The sequence below is a fragment of the Pteropus alecto genome, unplaced genomic scaffold, assembly GCF_000325575.1.
Source record: "Pteropus alecto unplaced genomic scaffold, ASM32557v1 scaffold87, whole genome shotgun sequence".
In the NCBI taxonomy this organism is placed as follows: domain Eukaryota; kingdom Metazoa; phylum Chordata; class Mammalia; order Chiroptera; family Pteropodidae; genus Pteropus; species Pteropus alecto.
Window position 1 is genome coordinate 9,562,541 of NW_006443225.1, and position 7,813 is coordinate 9,570,353.

A 7,813-nucleotide genomic window follows, 5' to 3' on the forward strand; every position below is an offset into this window, starting at 1 on the left:
AATGCTGAAGATAGTAAAATCAGCAATTCTTTGGTTCTAGGAATGTGGTCTTTGAAATCACAAAGTAGCTTTAGCTCTCAGCTTAAATAAACATTATTAGATAAATATATAAAGAAAAACACTAGTGATGGGGTTGTTACTCCAAGATCTGTTCTTGTGATGTTCTTAAATTTATATCATAAGGGCTAGTTTGCTTCTCTAATCATGCTGCAATGGAGTACGGTCTAACTAGGACTTATCCTAATATTTGTCTACAGCTAGAGATTCAATTGTATCACATACTTGGACAGACTAATGGATAAGGAGTTAAGTCTATCCCGATGATGCTAGGTCTCCTAATCCTTCTTTTAGCATCTTTTACTTCTTTGTAGTATCACAGCTGTAATCATATACCTATATACTTATTTATTTAATGTGTTCCCTATAACGCCATAAGTTCCATGGCACCAGATGCTATATCTGACTATTCTTCTCTGTATTTACTGCTTAGAAGCATAATGTCTAGAACAGACTAAATGTAAAGTAAATATTTGTTGAATGAATGAATGAATGAATGGAGGCAATGCTGAGTAGCACCCTTCCTGTTCTGTATAAATTCATGTGATTCTTACAGTAGATAAGTGGGAGATGTAGAGCAAATTGATGTTTCCCCAATTTGCCTATTTTTGAAAATATAGACTATCAGACCCTTCTCATGGAAATATTGATTCAAAAGGTGTGGGGTTGAACCCAAGCACCAGTGTTTTAAAAAAGCCCCCTTAGATACTACTTATAATGAAGCAGTTTGGTAGATACCACACTAAGAGATTATACCACCTTAGATTCATAATTCTATTTTATTTTATTATTATTATTTATGCCTACAGCACCTGGTCTTCCTAGGTGGTCTCCCATCCAAGTACTAACCAGGCCCGACCCTGCTTAGCTTCCGAGATCAGACATCGGGCTTGTTCAGGGTGGCATGGCCGTAGATCATGGACCTTGGATCCACTGGAGCGTGAATCCAGGACCTTGTGCGTGTAAAGTAGACGTGCTAACTGCTACGCTATGGAACCACGTCCTAGATTCATAATTCTAGGATGTTCCTCTCCATTCAGTGATCTCAGGACCTCAGAATCCTCATAATTCCCGTGCTTTTAAAAAGAAATGTTGATATCATTGTACTTCTTTGTCCTATCCACTTGGAATTTCCTCATTTAAAATTTGTAATTTTGACCACATATTTGTCAAACTGAAGATCTTCAGGTAGCACTTTAGCTCAGGCATGAAATTTAATCTATGAGCTACATGCCTGGCCTTTGAGAAAGAAAATTTCAGTTAGTGAGTGAGTCTGGCTGCCCAATGAACACCTACAGATAACATGATTTGATGACTTGGGCACTATATGCTCTTTTATTCCAAGAAATTGTGTTTTAATGGTACACACAAACATTCAGACTTAATAGCAGTCATTTGTTGTTTTATTCTTCCCAGCATCCCTTGCCTCTCCTGGTAACAGAACCCAAATTTCGCTTCGGAGGAACCATTTTTAATCGCATGGCATGGCATGATACAATCGACCTCATCCCCAAATATTAAAGTGGAGAACGATGGGCTTGAACCTACTGGTGCATCCCACGTCTCTAGCCGAGTAATTGGTTGAGGGAAGGGCACAGAACCTAAAGAAAGCCAAGAAGCAGCGGAAATGTTTGCTGGGGCTTCTGGGAATGAAGTGTCCCTCTTCCATGGAGACTATGAAAGAACTTTCTTTTCCTTACTAATGGGGTGAGACTATCTAAGGTCTGAAGCTTCTGGGGACATTTTGAGGCAATTGAGGGCTATCAGATGCCCTGTGTGGAGCCTGAGAATGAAGTCAAGGGGAAGGACATAGACACTGAGACTAAATCAGTCCTTAACAATACCATTTGATTTTCCAGATTAAGTCTCAATTACAGCCAGCCTTCACCTACCTTTTCAAGTATGTGACCTAATGAATCTCCTCCATTGTTAGTGTCAGTTAGGGCTGGTGTCTCGGTTACCTGAAACTTAAAGATTCCTACCAGTTGTAAGATCCACGACTCTATCACAATGTAACCCTCAGTGGTCCTTGAGGGAGGAGATAGGGGAGCTGAGAAGTTACCAATGGAGCCGAGGTTGTATGTAGATGCTAGCACCTCTCCCTGAAATAGCACAATTCTCATGTGAGAAGTAAAAATAACATCTCTTTATAAGGGACACCAGTGGCCTCCCCAGTAACCACATTTTCCAAACTAGAAATCCATAACATAACCTAGCCAAATATTGTTTTTTCCGATATGCCAATTCGTTATATGAAACCTCAGAATAACATAAAAAATTGAAATCGCATTTCATTATGCATTTCGCTAACTACCTTGATTGGAATGAAAATAAAATTACATGAAATCAGAATTATCCCAGAAAATTCAGGGCATATGGTGGCCATATCTAGGGAACATCCACCTTGTTTTATTGGAATAAATTATTCTTAAATTGAACACACTGCTAGAAGTGCTGTTACCAGTCCGCAGGTCATAAAGAGAAAAAGAGCTAAACCAACCTCTCAGCGCTGAGCTAGCAAGTGAAACCACACGTTCTGCACACAATAGGTATGCAGCGAATCTATCTGACTGACAAGAACCCTGCTAGGACTAGCAGTGAGCTATTTAAGCCCTGCTGTTTCTTGTGGACTTTGCCAGCCTTGGCTGCAGAGGAGGATTCTGCAGTCATTAACGAGAGCCCCAAGCTACAGCTCCTCTTCCTCCACTTCGAGTGTGATAAGCTCTTCTAGTCAAGTGCTGGGCTCCCACCGGTGACTGATAGGTGCGCAGGGTCTGAAGAAAACATTTTCGAACTGGATTATTCGTTGAGAATAACAATTGCACTATGCTTGTGTCAACAGGCTTGTAACTTTGGAATTTGTAGAAATATTCACTAAACTGTAAAATGATAGTCTTGTACTGAAATTGACCTGCTTTTAACCTATGTGTTTTAGGCATCTGGCATATAAAAATTTTACTGTAGAATACAAATTAAAGTAGATGAAACCAGTTAGCTGAAAAAAATGAAGGCAATCAAGTCTTTCTACGTCTGGAGGCGACCAAGAAACAAAATAGAGATAAACCACTTTTGGAAATCCAAATTACAAAAGGTTTCTTTAAAATATTATGAAATATATGTACGTATGTCTTCACATATGTTTTTTAGATATATACACACACAGCCACACACACGCACATGCACACACACACGCATGCATATTTCAAACTGATCTCAAGCAGTAATCAATAAAAGTTAGCCAAGTTTAGCTTTCATGAAATAAACCAGTTCAATTTGGTAGAGAAGCAATTATATTTCCAGAAATGGAACCATGCACAATGGTTTTATAGAGTATTTGCAGAAGAATCGGTGGCATGTGTAATTCTAATATTTTTTACCATCAGATGATGACAAAAGGTCCCATTTTTCTAAAACAACCAAATTTAACACTTCAGCCCGCCATCTGCCCATGAAAGAACTCAGTGCCCCATCCACCACAAACTGTCCTTGGTCATGGGGTATTTCCCTTCCTATGCCCCATGAAGCTTTTTTCGTTTGTTCCTTCTATACTTTTGACAGAAATAGGACTATCATTTATGAAGCACTTATTTTGAACTAAACATTATGTACACATACTCTCTCACTTTATCCTAACAATAAATTAGGTGCTCTTTTCAGTCATTTTACAAATAGAGAAACTGAGGTTCAAGTTCATAAGCTAATAAATGGCAGAGCGGGAACTCCAATTGAATTTTAACTCAGTCTGTCTGATTCCAAAGCCCATGCTCTAAACAGTGACCTAACTGGTCATTAACTACCTTTGGATTTCTTAAAAGAATTTTAAAATTCCCTCAATAATTGTAAGGTAATATATCCCACCTATGTAATCTGATTCTGATATATTTATACTGAAATTCTTCTGACAAACTACCTAAATTTAAAGGAAAAGGTAAAGCGCAACAAACAAGATTTGTCTGACTTATGGCTTTTAGAACTGATTAATTATAATTACACAGAATCTGGTGGTTCAGACTCGAAGAGAACACAATGAACTTGTACTCTGCCCATTTTAATAATGATTCACCAGGCTTTATATTTGATTCCATCTGAAACTCATCAGCACTATATTCGGAACATTTTTTTTTTTTCTTTATCTGCCAATTTCATTTTATGTTCTCACTTTGTGCTTTTCCTGTTATAAACATTAATGATTTTGGAAGACAGAGACTGTGATGGAAGTGTTCTGTATATTTGTATAACAGTATTACCTCCGATTGCTCTCCTATTCTTCTCTCTTCCTTTCTCATCCTCCTCTTATTTCTTCTCTCCTTCTTCTTCCATAAATTTCCCATGACGTCCATTCTTCTTAGAGTCCCAAGGTCATTTTTCTTTTGTTCTTAAAGTTAGACACATGGTCATGGAATGAACGATCTACATGTCATACTTTGATGAACTTGGGAAGAGATACAGACAGATAGAAACAGAGATAGAGATGAGAGAGAGAGAGACAGAGACAGAGAAAAGAGACAGACAGAGACAGAGAGAAAGAGACAGAGACAGACAGAGAGAAATTCTCACTGATTTTAAGATGTAATTTTTTCACATTTCAGCATTCATGAGATCAGGTCTGACACAATTGTTTCCTTTGATTTGATGAAGTACAATAAATTTAACCACTTTCATAATAGTGGTATGTTTTCTACTAACTGGAGCACTCTTTTTAAAAAAAATCTCTGTCAAACACAAATACACCAACTTAATGTCTTTTAAAATTCTCAGACACCTTTACCTGTTTTTCTCTCTTCATGCCCAATGCAAAAAGATATGAGATCAGAGCTCCTAATTATGGGGATTCTTTCTCCTATATTTTAATTCAGTAATTTTTAGGACATATATATATCAACCTTCCTTTTCAAGTCAAACTCCAAAATGTGTTGTTGATTTTTTTTCAGGCATTTTCAAATATGCTCGCCTCTCTCTTCCTCCCCCCGCCCCTCTCCACCCTCCCCGCCTACACTCTCCCCAACTCTGGTATGTGACAAGGTGCTACATACTGTAAGTCTAGGTTGCTGGAGCAGTACTAGCGGGCTCTAGCGTCAGCGTGTGCACTAGATGTACATATTTTATTATTACCTTTCCTCCACAGCCAAGACTGTCAGAAGAAACATGGCATTTTTTACAGCTTTCTGCTAAGTGTCAGGCTTTGCACTTCAGAAATATTTGATAAGTGGAGCATAAGTTGCAGGAGCACATCCATGCGAAAGGCAGATACACAATATAACTTTAACTCTCCCATTAACTTTTTCATTTCCCTGCAGAAGTTGTTTCTGTCCATATTTTTACTTCAGCTGGGCTGAGTGGGAGAAAGAACTCAAAGGGAGGTCGAAGCAGATGGTTGTCACAAACTGCATACGGCAATTGAGAATTAGTGTGCAAGCATATGCAACCTGGTACAGTATGAAACATTCCAGCATATGAGTGCCGAAATAAATCAAGCCTGGAGAAGATCGGGATGATGAAAAGATGAGCTCTTCTTTCCCTGTTACATATATATATTTAGGGCTTCTGAATTCATTAGGATATGTTCTCTGTTTTCAGTAGGCAAGTTAACACCTAAATTGAGCAGATTCGTCTAGATTCTGGTATCTCGCCTTTTTCTCTCATCTACAGTGTGCTTTCTGAAAAGAAATAGATGTATCCTCTGCATATAAAGAGGGTTGGAGATTATGGCATCAACTTGCCTGGACAGGTTTAATCATCATAATACTTGCTAATTAAATACAACAATTTATGTTTACTCCCCAATTTATTAACAACCACGCACCAGACACAGTTTACACATGACTCACATGCACAGGTTTCGACTACTCATGACCCTCTTGGTGACCAATGTGTTGAGAGCAATTCATTCACAACCAGGCACTTTCAAAGTGTTTTTCCAGTAAAAATGGTGATAGAGAGACATATATCAACAGTAGTTAATAGCAAGTAGGGCCAAATTCACAGCCTGGAAGTGCTTACAGTGGCAATAGTAAGGAGAGGTAGCGCTGTTACGCTGCCCTGTATAATTATAAATAATTGATCATCACCCTCATCAATACTCTTACAAATCCCAATAAGGGAGGGTGAAATGAGTCTCCTCCCCTATTTTACAAACGAAGAAACAGAAGAGAAGAGTTTAATTGTCTGTCACCCTCTTCCCAGAAGAGCAAAGGCCAGTTCTGCAGTCAGTCTTGGTCCTGTGGGCCCATCTGCTGCTGTGCCCCAGTGAGCTTGGATTTTCATGGTTGTACCTAAGGCCAAGTCTGGTGACCAGAGGCCCAAGTGCTGCCTCTGCTCCACCCTTCTGTAAACGCGATGAGTCTGAAAGAAGCTATGATTCTTTTCAACAAGTCTCTTCCTGCCATTGCCTTTTTTGCTTTGTTTACCTTCCTATCTGTCCTCTGTGAGAGGCGAAAGAAATGTAAGATGCAGAAGAAAGAGAAAAGGCAGAAAGTGATAGATATTGGCTCAAGAATAGATATGAAATTACATCTTGGTAGACCAAACCACAAATCAACTCTGAACTACAGGAGTCCACCAACATGCACATAAATCATTTATAACGATAATCCAAGACTAGGTCCAAATCTCATTAAAGTATATGAATCCTTAATCTATTTTGGCAAAAAAGCGCCAATACACATTTTTTCTTTTTATCATAAATTACAGTTCTGTGGCACTGTGCAAATATTACCAAGCTGTAAGACAGCTGTGCTCCATTAAAATGTGTAATGGTCGCTGATTTCTTACAGCACATGGTCATCAGGCTGAATCTACAGCCAGTAATTAGGAAGATGAAATGTTTAATTGTGCTTTAATTTTGATAAAATTTATCTGTCACACATCCCGCAGCCGAGCATTATGCTCACAAATCAATGTCATCAGGCCGAGCAAGAACTCAAGCACCAGGCTCTTGTCCCTGACAGATTCATTTGAATACGTAACTGCTCCCCAACAGCATCCAGCCTAAGGAAGAAGGTGAAACTTTCTCCGTTGACACAGTTCAGGTGACATATGTTCTATTAGTTCCTTTAAGGAAAAGTGAGGCTCAAAAATACTTCTACTCTTACCTCTTAATGGCCATGTCCATCTCTAGCTCTGATCATGTAAAGAAAGATAACCCCTCAGGGGCTGTTTTTTAAAAATCTTAAAAATCTGTTAGTGCCGGGAGAACAGATAGATGGAAGAGGAAGGAGTAAGGCGAAGGAGGAGAAATCTAGAAAGGAGAATTAAGCAATGTTCTTTTTAGTCCTATATCCTAATGTCCTTATTTAGGGATAGGTCAGTAAGAGAGGCAACGGTCAGCACTTTTAACGGAGTAGCTAAACAGTCATGGGTTCACAGAACATTAGAATGTTAGAGATGTGTCTACAGCCATGCCACCCTGAACATGCCTGATCTCTGAAACTAAGCAGAGTCGGGCCTGGTTAGTACTTGTATGGGAGACCACCTAGGAAGACCAGATGCTGTAGACTTTAAAAAAAAAAAATAGAATAGAGAGCCTAGAATATTAGAAATGAAACTCATTCCCTTTCATACAAAGGGAAGTGGGTGACCAGAGAGAATGACTAGGGACCTGAGCACCATCAGAAAGCGTTCAGATTATCACTATGCAGTCACAGTTGATATAACCTACATTTTACAGAGAGCTTTATAATCCTTTTAGCAATGTTTATAAATCATAATGTTGAATTCGTTTTTTAAATGGCAAGAAATATTATTTTAAGCACAGGAA

At 38.8% G+C, this 7,813-nt stretch overlaps 2 pseudogenes; one reads left to right on the forward strand and one right to left on the reverse strand.

Moving 5' to 3' along the window:
• Positions 1–857: 857 nt before the first annotated feature.
• LOC112472615 lies at positions 858–973 on the reverse strand (annotated as a pseudogene).
• Positions 974–7,444: 6,471 nt separating this feature from the next.
• LOC112472679 lies at positions 7,445–7,553 on the forward strand (annotated as a pseudogene).
• The last annotated feature ends 260 nt before the right edge of the window (positions 7,554–7,813 follow it).